This window comes from Lampetra fluviatilis, unplaced genomic scaffold (assembly GCF_964198595.1).
Source record: "Lampetra fluviatilis unplaced genomic scaffold, kcLamFluv1.1 SCAFFOLD_383, whole genome shotgun sequence".
In the NCBI taxonomy this organism is placed as follows: Eukaryota; Metazoa; Chordata; class Hyperoartia; order Petromyzontiformes; family Petromyzontidae; genus Lampetra; species Lampetra fluviatilis.
This window is the reverse complement of record NW_027620887.1, coordinates 57,501-72,500: the sequence shown is the minus strand read 5'-3', so window position 1 is coordinate 72,500 and position 15,000 is coordinate 57,501.

The following is a 15,000-nucleotide window of genomic DNA, read 5'->3' as shown; positions in this document are numbered from 1 at the left end:
GCTCACAAAACACAGGGCTTCCCACAAGGCCAGCCACTTTGAGGCAGCTGTAAGCGCACCACACACACCCTACGTGGGGTGGGGAGGGAAGGAGCAGGGGTCGACCCCACATGCCTGCAAACCTCTAGAGCGGCCTTACAATGCTCGCTACTCTATGGACCGGCAACGGCAATTGAAACCAACCCTAAAATTCTTGCACAGTTGGCAGCCTTCCTTGGCACAAGACCAAACAGCGCAGCGAACCCGTGCAGCACCAACCCAAGGGGACAGCCTTCCCCACACACTCTGGAGGAGAAGAGGCTCCCTCGGGCTGAGTCACACAGCTCAAGATACTCGCTCATTCACGGAAAACTTGGGAAACAAAACCTGCTGACACACACCACTTATGCATCGCATGAAGATTGCCATTGTCCATACACTTGTGCAGGTGCGATGGAAATATTTTCTCGTTTTGGTGTATGCTATATTTTTACAGACAGCTACCGACAAACGGTAGAAATTAGCGGGGATAGGCCTCAGACATTACCCAAAGCTCCGGGAACGTGAGCGACGCAAGACGAATGGGCATTTTAAAGCAGATCTATGGCAGTTACTGACAGTGCCTGGCGTGGGTTACTTGTCTCCGTTGTCGAGAGGGGAAGACGACCCATGTATATGTAAAGGGCGATTTTTTTAGCAACCGTTAAGGCTGTTTTTCCCCTTCACTTGTATCGAGAGGGAAGCAAAGAACATGTATGGCGTGTACGTTTTTTTACGAATTTTCATTAGCAATCTAACGACATGAATTGCGAAGACGTTTTTTGAACAATTGTATTCCTTTCCCAAAACATCGAGTGCTAGTGTATAAAACCGCTAGAGAAAATAAATTGGCAGGCGAAACTTAAAAAGGAGAGACCCATGAACAGCATGGCCAGGCGGCTCACCTCGACGTTTTTCCCCCGAGCAAAGTCCGCCGAGACCCCCTGTATCCCACGGGGATGTACTGGCGTGCACTTAAAGGTTGATGCCGCTCTGTTACTTGGGAAACGAACCACAAGCCAAATCCAGCTAATTTGTGAATGACTTAGCTCTCCTGCTTTCTCGAGAACGTGCTTTTTTCGTCGGATGAAACTTCCACAGGCTTTTCCAGCAGATTTGCACCTGCACTCAAAAAAGTCAAAATTTTTACACATAGACCCCATCAAACGGGAGAAATTGGCCCGGATTGCTCTCATGTGCGTTACGGGGCATCGTTTCTCTCGCGCCGAATTCTCTCGAGCTGGGAAATCGCTCATTTTTGCGTCGCCAAATATCGTACGAACGCCGTGAAACTTCCACAGGCTTTTTCAGCAGATTTGCACGTGCACTCAAAAAAGTCAAAATTTTTACACATAGACCCCATCAAACGGGAGAAATTGGCCCGGATTGCTCTCATGTGCGTTACGGGGCATCGTTTCTCTCGCGCCGAATTCCATCGAGCTGGGAAATCGCTCATTTTTGCGTCGCCAAATATCGTACGAACGCCGTGAAACTTCCACAGGCTTTTTCAGCAGATTTGCACCTGCACTCAAAAAAGTCAAAATTTTTACACATAGACCCCATCAAACGGGAGAAATTGGCCCGGATTGCTCTCATGTGCGTTACGGGGCATCGTTTCTCTCGCGCCGAATTCTCTCGAGCTGGGAAATCGCTCATTTTTGCGTCGCCAAATATCGTACGAACGCCGTGAAACTTCCACAGGCTTTTTCAGCAGATTTGCACGTGCACTCAAAAAAGTCAAAATTTTTACACATAGACCCCATCAAACGGGAGAAATTGGCCCGGATTGCTCTCATGTGCGTTACGGGGCATCGTTTCTGTCGCGCCGAATTCCATCGAGCTGGGAAATCGCTCATTTTTGCGTCGCCAAATATCGTACGAACGCCGTGAAACTTCCACAGGCTTTTTCAGCAGATTTGCACGTGCACTCAAAAAAGTCAAAATTTGTACACATAGACCCCATCAAACGGGAGAAATTGGCCCGGATTGCTCTCATGTGCGTTACGGGGCATCGTTTCTCTCGCGCCGAATTCTCTCGAGCTGGGAAATCGCTCATTTTTGCGTCGCCAAATATCGTACGAACGCCGTGAAACTTCCACAGGCTTTTTCAGCAGATTTGCACGTGCACTCAAAAAAGTCAAAATTTTTACACATAGACCCCATCAAACGGGAGAAATTGGCCCGGATTGCTCTCATGTGCGTTACGGGGCATCGTTTCTGTCGCGCCGAATTCCATCGAGCTGGGAAATCGCTCATTTTTGCGTCGCCAAATATCGTACGAACGCCGTGAAACTTCCACAGGCTTTTCCAGCAGATTTGCACGTGCACTCAAAAAAGTCAAAATTTTTACACATAGACCCCATCAAACGGGAGAAATTGGCCGGGATTGCTCTCATGTGCGTTACGGGGCATCGTTTCTCTCGCGCCGAATTCCATCGAGCTGGGAAATCGCTCATTTTTGCGTCGCCAAATATCGTACGAACGCCGTGAAACTTCCACAGGCTTTTTCAGCAGATTTGCACGTGCACTCAAAAAAGTCAAAATTTGTACACATAGACCCCATCAAACGGGAGAAATTGGCCCGGATTGCTCTCATGTGCGTTACGGGGCATCGTTTCTCTCGCGCCGAATTCTCTCGAGCTGGGAAATCGCTCATTTTTGCGTCGCCAAATATCGTACGAACGCCGTGAAACTTCCACAGGCTTTTTCAGCAGATTTGCACGTGCACTCAAAAAAGTCAAAATTTTTACACATAGACCCCATCAAACGGGAGAAATTGGCCCGGATTGCTCTCATGTGCGTTACGGGGCATCGTTTCTGTCGCGCCGAATTCCATCGAGCTGGGAAATCGCTCATTTTTGCGTCGCCAAATATCGTACGAACGCCGTGAAACTTCCACAGGCTTTTCCAGCAGATTTGCACGTGCACTCAAAAAAGTCAAAATTTTTACACATAGACCCCATCAAACGGGAGAAATTGGCCGGGATTGCTCTCATGTGCGTTACGGGGCATCGTTTCTCTCGCTCCGAATTCCATCGAGCTGGGAAATCGCTCATTTTTGCGTCGCCAAATATCGTACGAACGCCGTGAAACTTCCACAGGCTTTTTCAGCAGATTTGCACGTGCACTCAAAAAAGTCAAAATTTTTACACATAGACCCCATCAATCGGGAGAAATTGGCCGGGATTGCTCTCATGTGCGTTACGGGGCATCGTTTCTCTCGCGCCGAATTCCATCGAGCTGGGAAATCGCTCATTTTTGCGTCGCCAAATATCGTACGAACGCCGTGAAACTTCCACAGGCTTTTCCAGCAGATTGGCACGTGCACTCAAAAAAGTCAAAATTTGTACACATAGACCCCATCAAACGGGAGAAATTGGCCGGGATTGCTCTCATGTGCGTTACGGGGCATCGTTTCTCTCGCTCCGAATTCCATCGAGCTGGGAAATCGCTCATTTTTGCGTCGCCAAATATCGTACGAACGCCGTGAAACTTCCACAGGCTTTTCCAGCAGATTTGCACCTGCACTCAAAAAAGTCAAAATTTTTACACATAGACCCCATCAAACGGGAGAAATTGGCCCGGATTGCTCTCATGTGCGTTACGGGGCATCGTTTCTCTCGCGCCGAATTCTCTCGAGCTGGGAAATCGCTCATTTTTGCGTCGCCAAATATCGTACGAACGCCGTGAAACTTCCACAGGCTTTTTCAGCAGATTTGCACGTGCACTCAAAAAAGTCAAAATTTGTACACATAGACCCCATCAAACGGGAGAAATTGGCCGGGATTGCTCTCATGTGCGTTACGGGGCATCGTTTCTCTCGCTCCGAATTCCATCGAGCTGGGAAATCGCTCATTTTTGCGTCGCCAAATATCGTACGAACGCCGTGAAACTTCCACAGGCTTTTTCAGCAGATTTGCACGTGCACTCAAAAAAGTCAAAATTTGTACACATAGACCCCATCAAACGGGAGAAATTGGCCGGGATTGCTCTCATGTGCGTTACGGGGCATCGTTTCTCTCGCGCCGAATTCCATCGAGCTGGGAAATCGCTCATTTTTGCGTCGCCAAATATCGTACGAACGCCGTGAAACTTCCACAGGCTTTTCCAGCAGATTTGCACGTGCACTCAAAAAAGTCAAAATTTTTACACATAGACCCCATCAAACGGGAGAAATTGGCCCGGATTGCTCTCATGTGCGTTACGGGGCATCGTTTCTCTCGCGCCGAATTCTCTCGAGCTGGGAAATCGCTCATTTTTGCGTCGCCAAATATCGTACGAACGCCGTGAAACTTCCACAGGCTTTTTCAGCAGATTTGCACCTGCACTCAAAAAAGTCAAAATTTTTACACATAGACCCCATCAAACGGGAGAAATTGGCCCGGATTGCTCTCATGTGCGTTACGGGGCATCGTTTCTCTCGCTCCGAATTCCATCGAGCTTGGAAATCGCTCATTTTTGCGTCGCCAAATATCGTACGAACGCCGTGAAACTTCCACAGGCTTTTCCAGCAGATTTGCACCTGCACTCAAAAAAGTCAAAATTTTTACACATAGACCCCATCAAACGGGAGAAATTGGCCCGGATTGCTCTCATGTGCGTTACGGGGCATCGTTTCTGTCGCGCCGAATTCCATCGAGCTGGGAAATCGCTCATTTTTGCGTCGCCAAATATCGTACGAACGCCGTGAAACTTCCACAGGCTTTTCCAGCAGATTGGCACGTGCACTCAAAAAAGTCAAAATTTGTACACATAGACCCCATCAAACGGGAGAAATTGGCCGGGATTGCTCTCATGTGCGTTACGGGGCATCGTTTCTCTCGCTCCGAATTCCATCGAGCTGGGAAATCGCTCATTTTTGCGTCGCCAAATATCGTACGAACGCCGTGAAACTTCCACAGGCTTTTTCAGCAGATTTGCACGTGCACTCAAAAAAGTCAAAATTTGTACACATAGACCCCATCAAACGGGAGAAATTGGCCGGGATTGCTCTCATGTGCGTTACGGGGCATCGTTTCTCTCGCGCCGAATTCCATCGAGCTGGGAAATCGCTCATTTTTGCGTCGCCAAATATCGTACGAACGCCGTGAAACTTCCACAGGCTTTTTCAGCAGATTTGCACGTGCACTCAAAAAAGTCAAAATTTTTACACATAGACCCCATCAAACGGGAGAAATTGGCCCGGATTGCTCTCATGTGCGTTACGGGGCATCGTTTCTCTCGCGCCGAATTCCATCGAGCTGGGAAATCGCTCATTTTTGCGTCGCCAAATATCGTACGAACGCCGTGAAACTTCCACAGGCTTTTCCAGCAGATTGGCACGTGCACTCAAAAAAGTCAAAATTTGTACACATAGACCCCATCAAACGGGAGAAATTGGCCGGGATTGCTCTCATGTGCGTTACGGGGCATCGTTTCTCTCGCTCCGAATTCCATCGAGCTGGGAAATCGCTCATTTTTGCGTCGCCAAATATCGTACGAACGCCGTGAAACTTCCACAGGCTTTTCCAGCAGATTTGCACCTGCACTCAAAAAAGTCAAAATTTTTACACATAGACCCCATCAAACGGGAGAAATTGGCCCGGATTGCTCTCATGTGCGTTACGGGGCATCGTTTCTCTCGCGCCGAATTCTCTCGAGCTGGGAAATCGCTCATTTTTGCGTCGCCAAATATCGTACGAACGCCGTGAAACTTCCACAGGCTTTTTCAGCAGATTTGCACCTGCACTCAAAAAAGTCAAAATTTTTACACATAGACCCCATCAAACGGGAGAAATTGGCCCGGATTGCTCTCATGTGCGTTACGGGGCATCGTTTCTCTCGCGCCGAATTCCATCGAGCTGGGAAATCGCTCATTTTTGCGTCGCCAAATATCGTACGAACGCCGTGAAACTTCCACAGGCTTTTCCAGCAGATTTGCACCTGCACTCAAAAAAGTCAAAATTTTTACACATAGACCCCATCAAACGGGAGAAATTGGCCCGGATTGCTCTCATGTGCGTTACGGGGCATCGTTTCTCTCGCTCCGAATTCCATCGAGCTTGGAAATCGCTCATTTTTGCGTCGCCAAATATCGTACGAACGCCGTGAAACTTCCACAGGCTTTTCCAGCAGATTTGCACCTGCACTCAAAAAAGTCAAAATTTTTACACATAGACCCCATCAAACGGGAGAAATTGGCCCGGATTGCTCTCATGTGCGTTACGGGGCATCGTTTCTCTCGCGCCGAATTCTCTCGAGCTGGGAAATCGCTCATTTTTGCGTCGCCAAATATCGTACGAACGCCGTGAAACTTCCACAGGCTTTTTCAGCAGATTTGCACCTGCACTCAAAAAAGTCAAAATTTGTACACATAGACCCCATCAAACGGGAGAAATTGGCCGGGATTGCTCTCATGTGCGTTACGGGGCATCGTTTCTCTCGCTCCGAATTCCATCGAGCTGGGAAATCGCTCATTTTTGCGTCGCCAAATATCGTACGAACGCCGTGAAACTTCCACAGGCTTTTTCAGCAGATTTGCACGTGCACTCAAAAAAGTCAAAATTTGTACACATAGACCCCATCAAACGGGAGAAATTGGCCGGGATTGCTCTCATGTGCGTTACGGGGCATCGTTTCTCTCGCGCCGAATTCCATCGAGCTGGGAAATCGCTCATTTTTGCGTCGCCAAATATCGTACGAACGCCGTGAAACTTCCACAGGCTTTTCCAGCAGATTTGCACGTGCACTCAAAAAAGTCAAAATTTTTACACATAGACCCCATCAAACGGGAGAAATTGGCCCGGATTGCTCTCATGTGCGTTACGGGGCATCGTTTCTCTCGCGCCGAATTCTCTCGAGCTGGGAAATCGCTCATTTTTGCGTCGCCAAATATCGTACGAACGCCGTGAAACTTCCACAGGCTTTTTCAGCAGATTTGCACCTGCACTCAAAAAAGTCAAAATTTTTACACATAGACCCCATCAAACGGGAGAAATTGGCCCGGATTGCTCTCATGTGCGTTACGGGGCATCGTTTCTCTCGCTCCGAATTCCATCGAGCTTGGAAATCGCTCATTTTTGCGTCGCCAAATATCGTACGAACGCCGTGAAACTTCCACAGGCTTTTCCAGCAGATTTGCACCTGCACTCAAAAAAGTCAAAATTTTTACACATAGACCCCATCAAACGGGAGAAATTGGCCCGGATTGCTCTCATGTGCGTTACGGGGCATCGTTTCTGTCGCGCCGAATTCCATCGAGCTGGGAAATCGCTCATTTTTGCGTCGCCAAATATCGTACGAACGCCGTGAAACTTCCACAGGCTTTTCCAGCAGATTGGCACGTGCACTCAAAAAAGTCAAAATTTGTACACATAGACCCCATCAAACGGGAGAAATTGGCCGGGATTGCTCTCATGTGCGTTACGGGGCATCGTTTCTCTCGCTCCGAATTCCATCGAGCTGGGAAATCGCTCATTTTTGCGTCGCCAAATATCGTACGAACGCCGTGAAACTTCCACAGGCTTTTTCAGCAGATTTGCACGTGCACTCAAAAAAGTCAAAATTTGTACACATAGACCCCATCAAACGGGAGAAATTGGCCGGGATTGCTCTCATGTGCGTTACGGGGCATCGTTTCTCTCGCGCCGAATTCCATCGAGCTGGGAAATCGCTCATTTTTGCGTCGCCAAATATCGTACGAACGCCGTGAAACTTCCACAGGCTTTTTCAGCAGATTTGCACGTGCACTCAAAAAAGTCAAAATTTTTACACATAGACCCCATCAAACGGGAGAAATTGGCCCGGATTGCTCTCATGTGCGTTACGGGGCATCGTTTCTCTCGCTCCGAATTCCATCGAGCTTGGAAATCGCTCATTTTTGCGTCGCCAAATATCGTACGAACGCCGTGAAACTTTTACAGGCTTTTCCAGCAGATTTGCACCTGCACTCAAAAAAGTCAAAATTTTTACACATAGACCCCATCAAACGGGAGAAATTGGCCCGGATTGCTCTCATGTGCGTTACGGGGCATCGTTTCTCTCGCTCCGAATTCCATCGAGCTGGGAAATCGCTCATTTTTGCGTCGCCAAATATCGTACGAACGCCGTGAAACTTCCACAGGCTTTTTCAGCAGATTTGCACGTGCACTCAAAAAAGTCAAAATTTTTACACATAGACCCCATCAAACGGGAGAAATTGGCCGGGATTGCTCTCATGTGCGTTACGGGGCATCGTTTCTCTCGCGCCGAATTCCATCGAGCTGGGAAATCGCTCATTTTTGCGTCGCCAAATATCGTACGAACGCCGTGAAACTTCCACAGGCTTTTCCAGCAGATTTGCACGTGCACTCAAAAAAGTCAAAATTTTTACACATAGACCCCATCAAACGGGAGAAATTGGCCCGGATTGCTCTCATGTGCGTTACGGGGCATCGTTTCTCTCGCGCCGAATTCTCTCGAGCTGGGAAATCGCTCATTTTTGCGTCGCCAAATATCGTACGAACGCCGTGAAACTTCCACAGGCTTTTTCAGCAGATTTGCACCTGCACTCAAAAAAGTCAAAATTTTTACACATAGACCCCATCAAACGGGAGAAATTGGCCCGGATTGCTCTCATGTGCGTTACGGGGCATCGTTTCTCTCGCTCCGAATTCCATCGAGCTTGGAAATCGCTCATTTTTGCGTCGCCAAATATCGTACGAACGCCGTGAAACTTCCACAGGCTTTTCCAGCAGATTTGCACCTGCACTCAAAAAAGTCAAAATTTTTACACATAGACCCCATCAAACGGGAGAAATTGGCCCGGATTGCTCTCATGTGCGTTACGGGGCATCGTTTCTGTCGCGCCGAATTCCATCGAGCTGGGAAATCGCTCATTTTTGCGTCGCCAAATATCGTACGAACGCCGTGAAACTTCCACAGGCTTTTTCAGCAGATTTGCACCTGCACTCAAAAAAGTCAAAATTTGTACACATAGACCCCATCAAACGGGAGAAATTGGCCGGGATTGCTCTCATGTGCGTTACGGGGCATCGTTTCTCTCGCTCCGAATTCCATCGAGCTTGGAAATCGCTCATTTTTGCGTCGCCAAATATCGTACGAACGCCGTGAAACTTCCACAGGCTTTTCCAGCAGATTTGCACCTGCACTCAAAAAAGTCAAAATTTTTACACATAGACCCCATCAAACGGGAGAAATTGGCCCGGATTGCTCTCATGTGCGTTACGGGGCATCGTTTCTCTCGCGCCGAATTCTCTCGAGCTGGGAAATCGCTCATTTTTGCGTCGCCAAATATCGTACGAACGCCGTGAAACTTCCACAGGCTTTTTCAGCAGATTTGCACCTGCACTCAAAAAAGTCAAAATTTGTACACATAGACCCCATCAAACGGGAGAAATTGGCCCGGATTGCTCTCATGTGCGTTACGGGGCATCGTTTCTCTCGCTCCGAATTCCATCGAGCTTGGAAATCGCTCATTTTTGCGTCGCCAAATATCGTACGAACGCCGTGAAACTTCCACAGGCTTTTCCAGCAGATTTGCACCTGCACTCAAAAAAGTCAAAATTTTTACACATAGACCCCATCAAACGGGAGAAATTGGCCCGGATTGCTCTCATGTGCGTTACGGGGCATCGTTTCTGTCGCGCCGAATTCCATCGAGCTGGGAAATCGCTCATTTTTGCGTCGCCAAATATCGTACGAACGCCGTGAAACTTCCACAGGCTTTTCCAGCAGATTGGCACGTGCACTCAAAAAAGTCAAAATTTGTACACATAGACCCCATCAAACGGGAGAAATTGGCCGGGATTGCTCTCATGTGCGTTACGGGGCATCGTTTCTCTCGCTCCGAATTCCATCGAGCTGGGAAATCGCTCATTTTTGCGTCGCCAAATATCGTACGAACGCCGTGAAACTTCCACAGGCTTTTTCAGCAGATTTGCACGTGCACTCAAAAAAGTCAAAATTTGTACACATAGACCCCATCAAACGGGAGAAATTGGCCGGGATTGCTCTCATGTGCGTTACGGGGCATCGTTTCTCTCGCTCCGAATTCCATCGAGCTGGGAAATCGCTCATTTTTGCGTCGCCAAATATCGTACGAACGCCGTGAAACTTCCACAGGCTTTTTCAGCAGATTTGCACGTGCACTCAAAAAAGTCAAAATTTTTACACATAGACCCCATCAAACGGGAGAAATTGGCCCGGATTGCTCTCATGTGCGTTACGGGGCATCGTTTCTCTCGCGCCGAATTCTCTCGAGCTGGGAAATCGCTCATTTTTGCGTCGCCAAATATCGTACGAACGCCGTGAAACTTCCACAGGCTTTTTCAGCAGATTTGCACCTGCACTCCAAAAAGTCAAAATTTTTACACATAGACCCCATCAAACGGGAGAAATTGGCCCGGATTGCTCTCATGTGCGTTACGGGGCATCGTTTCTCTCGCTCCGAATTCCATCGAGCTTGGAAATCGCTCATTTTTGCGTCGCCAAATATCGTACGAACGCCGTGAAACTTCCACAGGCTTTTCCAGCAGATTTGCACCTGCACTCAAAAAAGTCAAAATTTTTACACATAGACCCCATCAAACGGGAGAAATTGGCCCGGATTGCTCTCATGTGCGTTACGGGGCATCGTTTCTGTCGCGCCGAATTCCATCGAGCTGGGAAATCGCTCATTTTTGCGTCGCCAAATATCGTACGAACGCCGTGAAACTTCCACAGGCTTTTCCAGCAGATTGGCACGTGCACTCAAAAAAGTCAAAATTTGTACACATAGACCCCATCAAACGGGAGAAATTGGCCGGGATTGCTCTCATGTGCGTTACGGGGCATCGTTTCTCTCGCTCCGAATTCCATCGAGCTGGGAAATCGCTCATTTTTGCGTCGCCAAATATCGTACGAACGCCGTGAAACTTCCACAGGCTTTTTCAGCAGATTTGCACGTGCACTCAAAAAAGTCAAAATTTGTACACATAGACCCCATCAAACGGGAGAAATTGGCCCGGATTGCTCTCATGTGCGTTACGGGGCATCGTTTCTCTCGCGCCGAATTCCATCGAGCTGGGAAATCGCTCATTTTTGCGTCGCCAAATATCGTACGAACGCCGTGAAACTTCCACAGGCTTTTCCAGCAGATTTGCACCTGCACTCAAAAAAGTCAAAATTTTTACACATAGACCCCATCAAACGGGAGAAATTGGCCCGGATTGCTCTCATGTGCGTTACGGGGCATCGTTTCTCTCGCGCCGAATTCTCTCGAGCTGGGAAATCGCTCATTTTTGCGTCGCCAAATATCGTACGAACGCCGTGAAACTTCCACAGGCTTTTTCAGCAGATTTGCACCTGCACTCAAAAAAGTCAAAATTTTTACACATAGACCCCATCAAACGGGAGAAATTGGCCCGGATTGCTCTCATGTGCGTTACGGGGCATCGTTTCTCTCGCGCCGAATTCCATCGAGCTGGGAAATCGCTCATTTTTGCGTCGCCAAATATCGTACGAACGCCGTGAAACTTCCACAGGCTTTTTCAGCAGATTTGCACGTGCACTCAAAAAAGTCAAAATTTTTACACATAGACCCCATCAAACGGGAGAAATTGGCCCGGATTGCTCTCATGTGCGTTACGGGGCATCGTTTCTCTCGCGCCGAATTCTCTCGAGCTGGGAAATCGCTCATTTTTGCGTCGCCAAATATCGTACGAACGCCGTGAAACTTCCACAGGCTTTTTCAGCAGATTTGCACGTGCACTCAAAAAAGTCAAAATTTGTACACATAGACCCCATCAAACGGGAGAAATTGGCCGGGATTGCTCTCATGTGCGTTACGGGGCATCGTTTCTCTCGCTCCGAATTCCATCGAGCTGGGAAATCGCTCATTTTTGCGTCGCCAAATATCGTACGAACGCCGTGAAACTTCCACAGGCTTTTTCAGCAGATTTGCACGTGCACTCAAAAAAGTCAAAATTTTTACACATAGACCCCATCAAACGGGAGAAATTGGCCGGGATTGCTCTCATGTGCGTTACGGGGCATCGTTTCTCTCGCGCCGAATTCCATCGAGCTGGGAAATCGCTCATTTTTGCGTCGCCAAATATCGTACGAACGCCGTGAAACTTCCACAGGCTTTTCCAGCAGATTTGCACCTGCACTCAAAAAAGTCAAAATTTTTACACATAGACCCCATCAAACGGGAGAAATTGGCCCGGATTGCTCTCATGTGCGTTACGGGGCATCGTTTCTCTCGCTCCGAATTCCATCGAGCTTGGAAATCGCTCATTTTTGCGTCGCCAAATATCGTACGAACGCCGTGAAACTTCCACAGGCTTTTCCAGCAGATTTGCACCTGCACTCAAAAAAGTCAAAATTTTTACACATAGACCCCATCAAACGGGAGAAATTGGCCCGGATTGCTCTCATGTGCGTTACGGGGCATCGTTTCTCTCGCGCCGAATTCTCTCGAGCTGGGAAATCGCTCATTTTTGCGTCGCCAAATATCGTACGAACGCCGTGAAACTTCCACAGGCTTTTTCAGCAGATTTGCACCTGCACTCAAAAAAGTCAAAATTTGTACACATAGACCCCATCAAACGGGAGAAATTGGCCGGGATTGCTCTCATGTGCGTTACGGGGCATCGTTTCTCTCGCTCCGAATTCCATCGAGCTGGGAAATCGCTCATTTTTGCGTCGCCAAATATCGTACGAACGCCGTGAAACTTCCACAGGCTTTTTCAGCAGATTTGCACGTGCACTCAAAAAAGTCAAAATTTGTACACATAGACCCCATCAAACGGGAGAAATTGGCCGGGATTGCTCTCATGTGCGTTACGGGGCATCGTTTCTCTCGCGCCGAATTCCATCGAGCTGGGAAATCGCTCATTTTTGCGTCGCCAAATATCGTACGAACGCCGTGAAACTTCCACAGGCTTTTCCAGCAGATTTGCACGTGCACTCAAAAAAGTCAAAATTTTTACACATAGACCCCATCAAACGGGAGAAATTGGCCCGGATTGCTCTCATGTGCGTTACGGGGCATCGTTTCTCTCGCGCCGAATTCTCTCGAGCTGGGAAATCGCTCATTTTTGCGTCGCCAAATATCGTACGAACGCCGTGAAACTTCCACAGGCTTTTTCAGCAGATTTGCACCTGCACTCAAAAAAGTCAAAATTTTTACACATAGACCCCATCAAACGGGAGAAATTGGCCCGGATTGCTCTCATGTGCGTTACGGGGCATCGTTTCTCTCGCTCCGAATTCCATCGAGCTTGGAAATCGCTCATTTTTGCGTCGCCAAATATCGTACGAACGCCGTGAAACTTCCACAGGCTTTTCCAGCAGATTTGCACCTGCACTCAAAAAAGTCAAAATTTTTACACATAGACCCCATCAAACGGGAGAAATTGGCCCGGATTGCTCTCATGTGCGTTACGGGGCATCGTTTCTGTCGCGCCGAATTCCATCGAGCTGGGAAATCGCTCATTTTTGCGTCGCCAAATATCGTACGAACGCCGTGAAACTTCCACAGGCTTTTCCAGCAGATTGGCACGTGCACTCAAAAAAGTCAAAATTTGTACACATAGACCCCATCAAACGGGAGAAATTGGCCGGGATTGCTCTCATGTGCGTTACGGGGCATCGTTTCTCTCGCTCCGAATTCCATCGAGCTGGGAAATCGCTCATTTTTGCGTCGCCAAATATCGTACGAACGCCGTGAAACTTCCACAGGCTTTTTCAGCAGATTTGCACGTGCACTCAAAAAAGTCAAAATTTGTACACATAGACCCCATCAAACGGGAGAAATTGGCCGGGATTGCTCTCATGTGCGTTACGGGGCATCGTTTCTCTCGCGCCGAATTCCATCGAGCTGGGAAATCGCTCATTTTTGCGTCGCCAAATATCGTACGAACGCCGTGAAACTTCCACAGGCTTTTTCAGCAGATTTGCACGTGCACTCAAAAAAGTCAAAATTTTTACACATAGACCCCATCAAACGGGAGAAATTGGCCCGGATTGCTCTCATGTGCGTTACGGGGCATCGTTTCTCTCGCTCCGAATTCCATCGAGCTTGGAAATCGCTCATTTTTGCGTCGCCAAATATCGTACGAACGCCGTGAAACTTCCACAGGCTTTTCCAGCAGATTTGCACCTGCACTCAAAAAAGTCAAAATTTTTACACATAGACCCCATCAAACGGGAGAAATTGGCCCGGATTGCTCTCATGTGCGTTACGGGGCATCGTTTCTCTCGCGCCGAATTCTCTCGAGCTGGGAAATCGCTCATTTTTGCGTCGCCAAATATCGTACGAACGCCGTGAAACTTCCACAGGCTTTTTCAGCAGATTTGCACCTGCACTCAAAAAAGTCAAAATTTGTACACATAGACCCCATCAAACGGGAGAAATTGGCCGGGATTGCTCTCATGTGCGTTACGGGGCATCGTTTCTCTCGCTCCGAATTCCATCGAGCTGGGAAATCGCTCATTTTTGCGTCGCCAAATATCGTACGAACGCCGTGAAACTTCCACAGGCTTTTTCAGCAGATTTGCACGTGCACTCAAAAAAGTCAAAATTTTTACACATAGACCCCATCAAACGGGAGAAATTGGCCGGGATTGCTCTCATGTGCGTTACGGGGCATCGTTTCTCTCGCGCCGAATTCCATCGAGCTGGGAAATCGCTCATTTTTGCGTCGCCAAATATCGTACGAACGCCGTGAAACTTCCACAGGCTTTTCCAGCAGATTTGCACGTGCACTCAAAAAAGTCAAAATTTTTACACATAGACCCCATCAAACGGGAGAAATTGGCCCGGATTGCTCTCATGTGCGTTACGGGGCATCGTTTCTCTCGCGCCGAATTCTCTCGAGCTGGGAAATCGCTCATTTTTGCGTCGCCAAATATCGTACGAACGCCGTGAAACTTCCACAGGCTTTTTCAGCAGATTTGCACCTGCACTCAAAAAAGTCAAAATTTTTACACATAGACCCCATCAAACGGGAGAAATTGGCC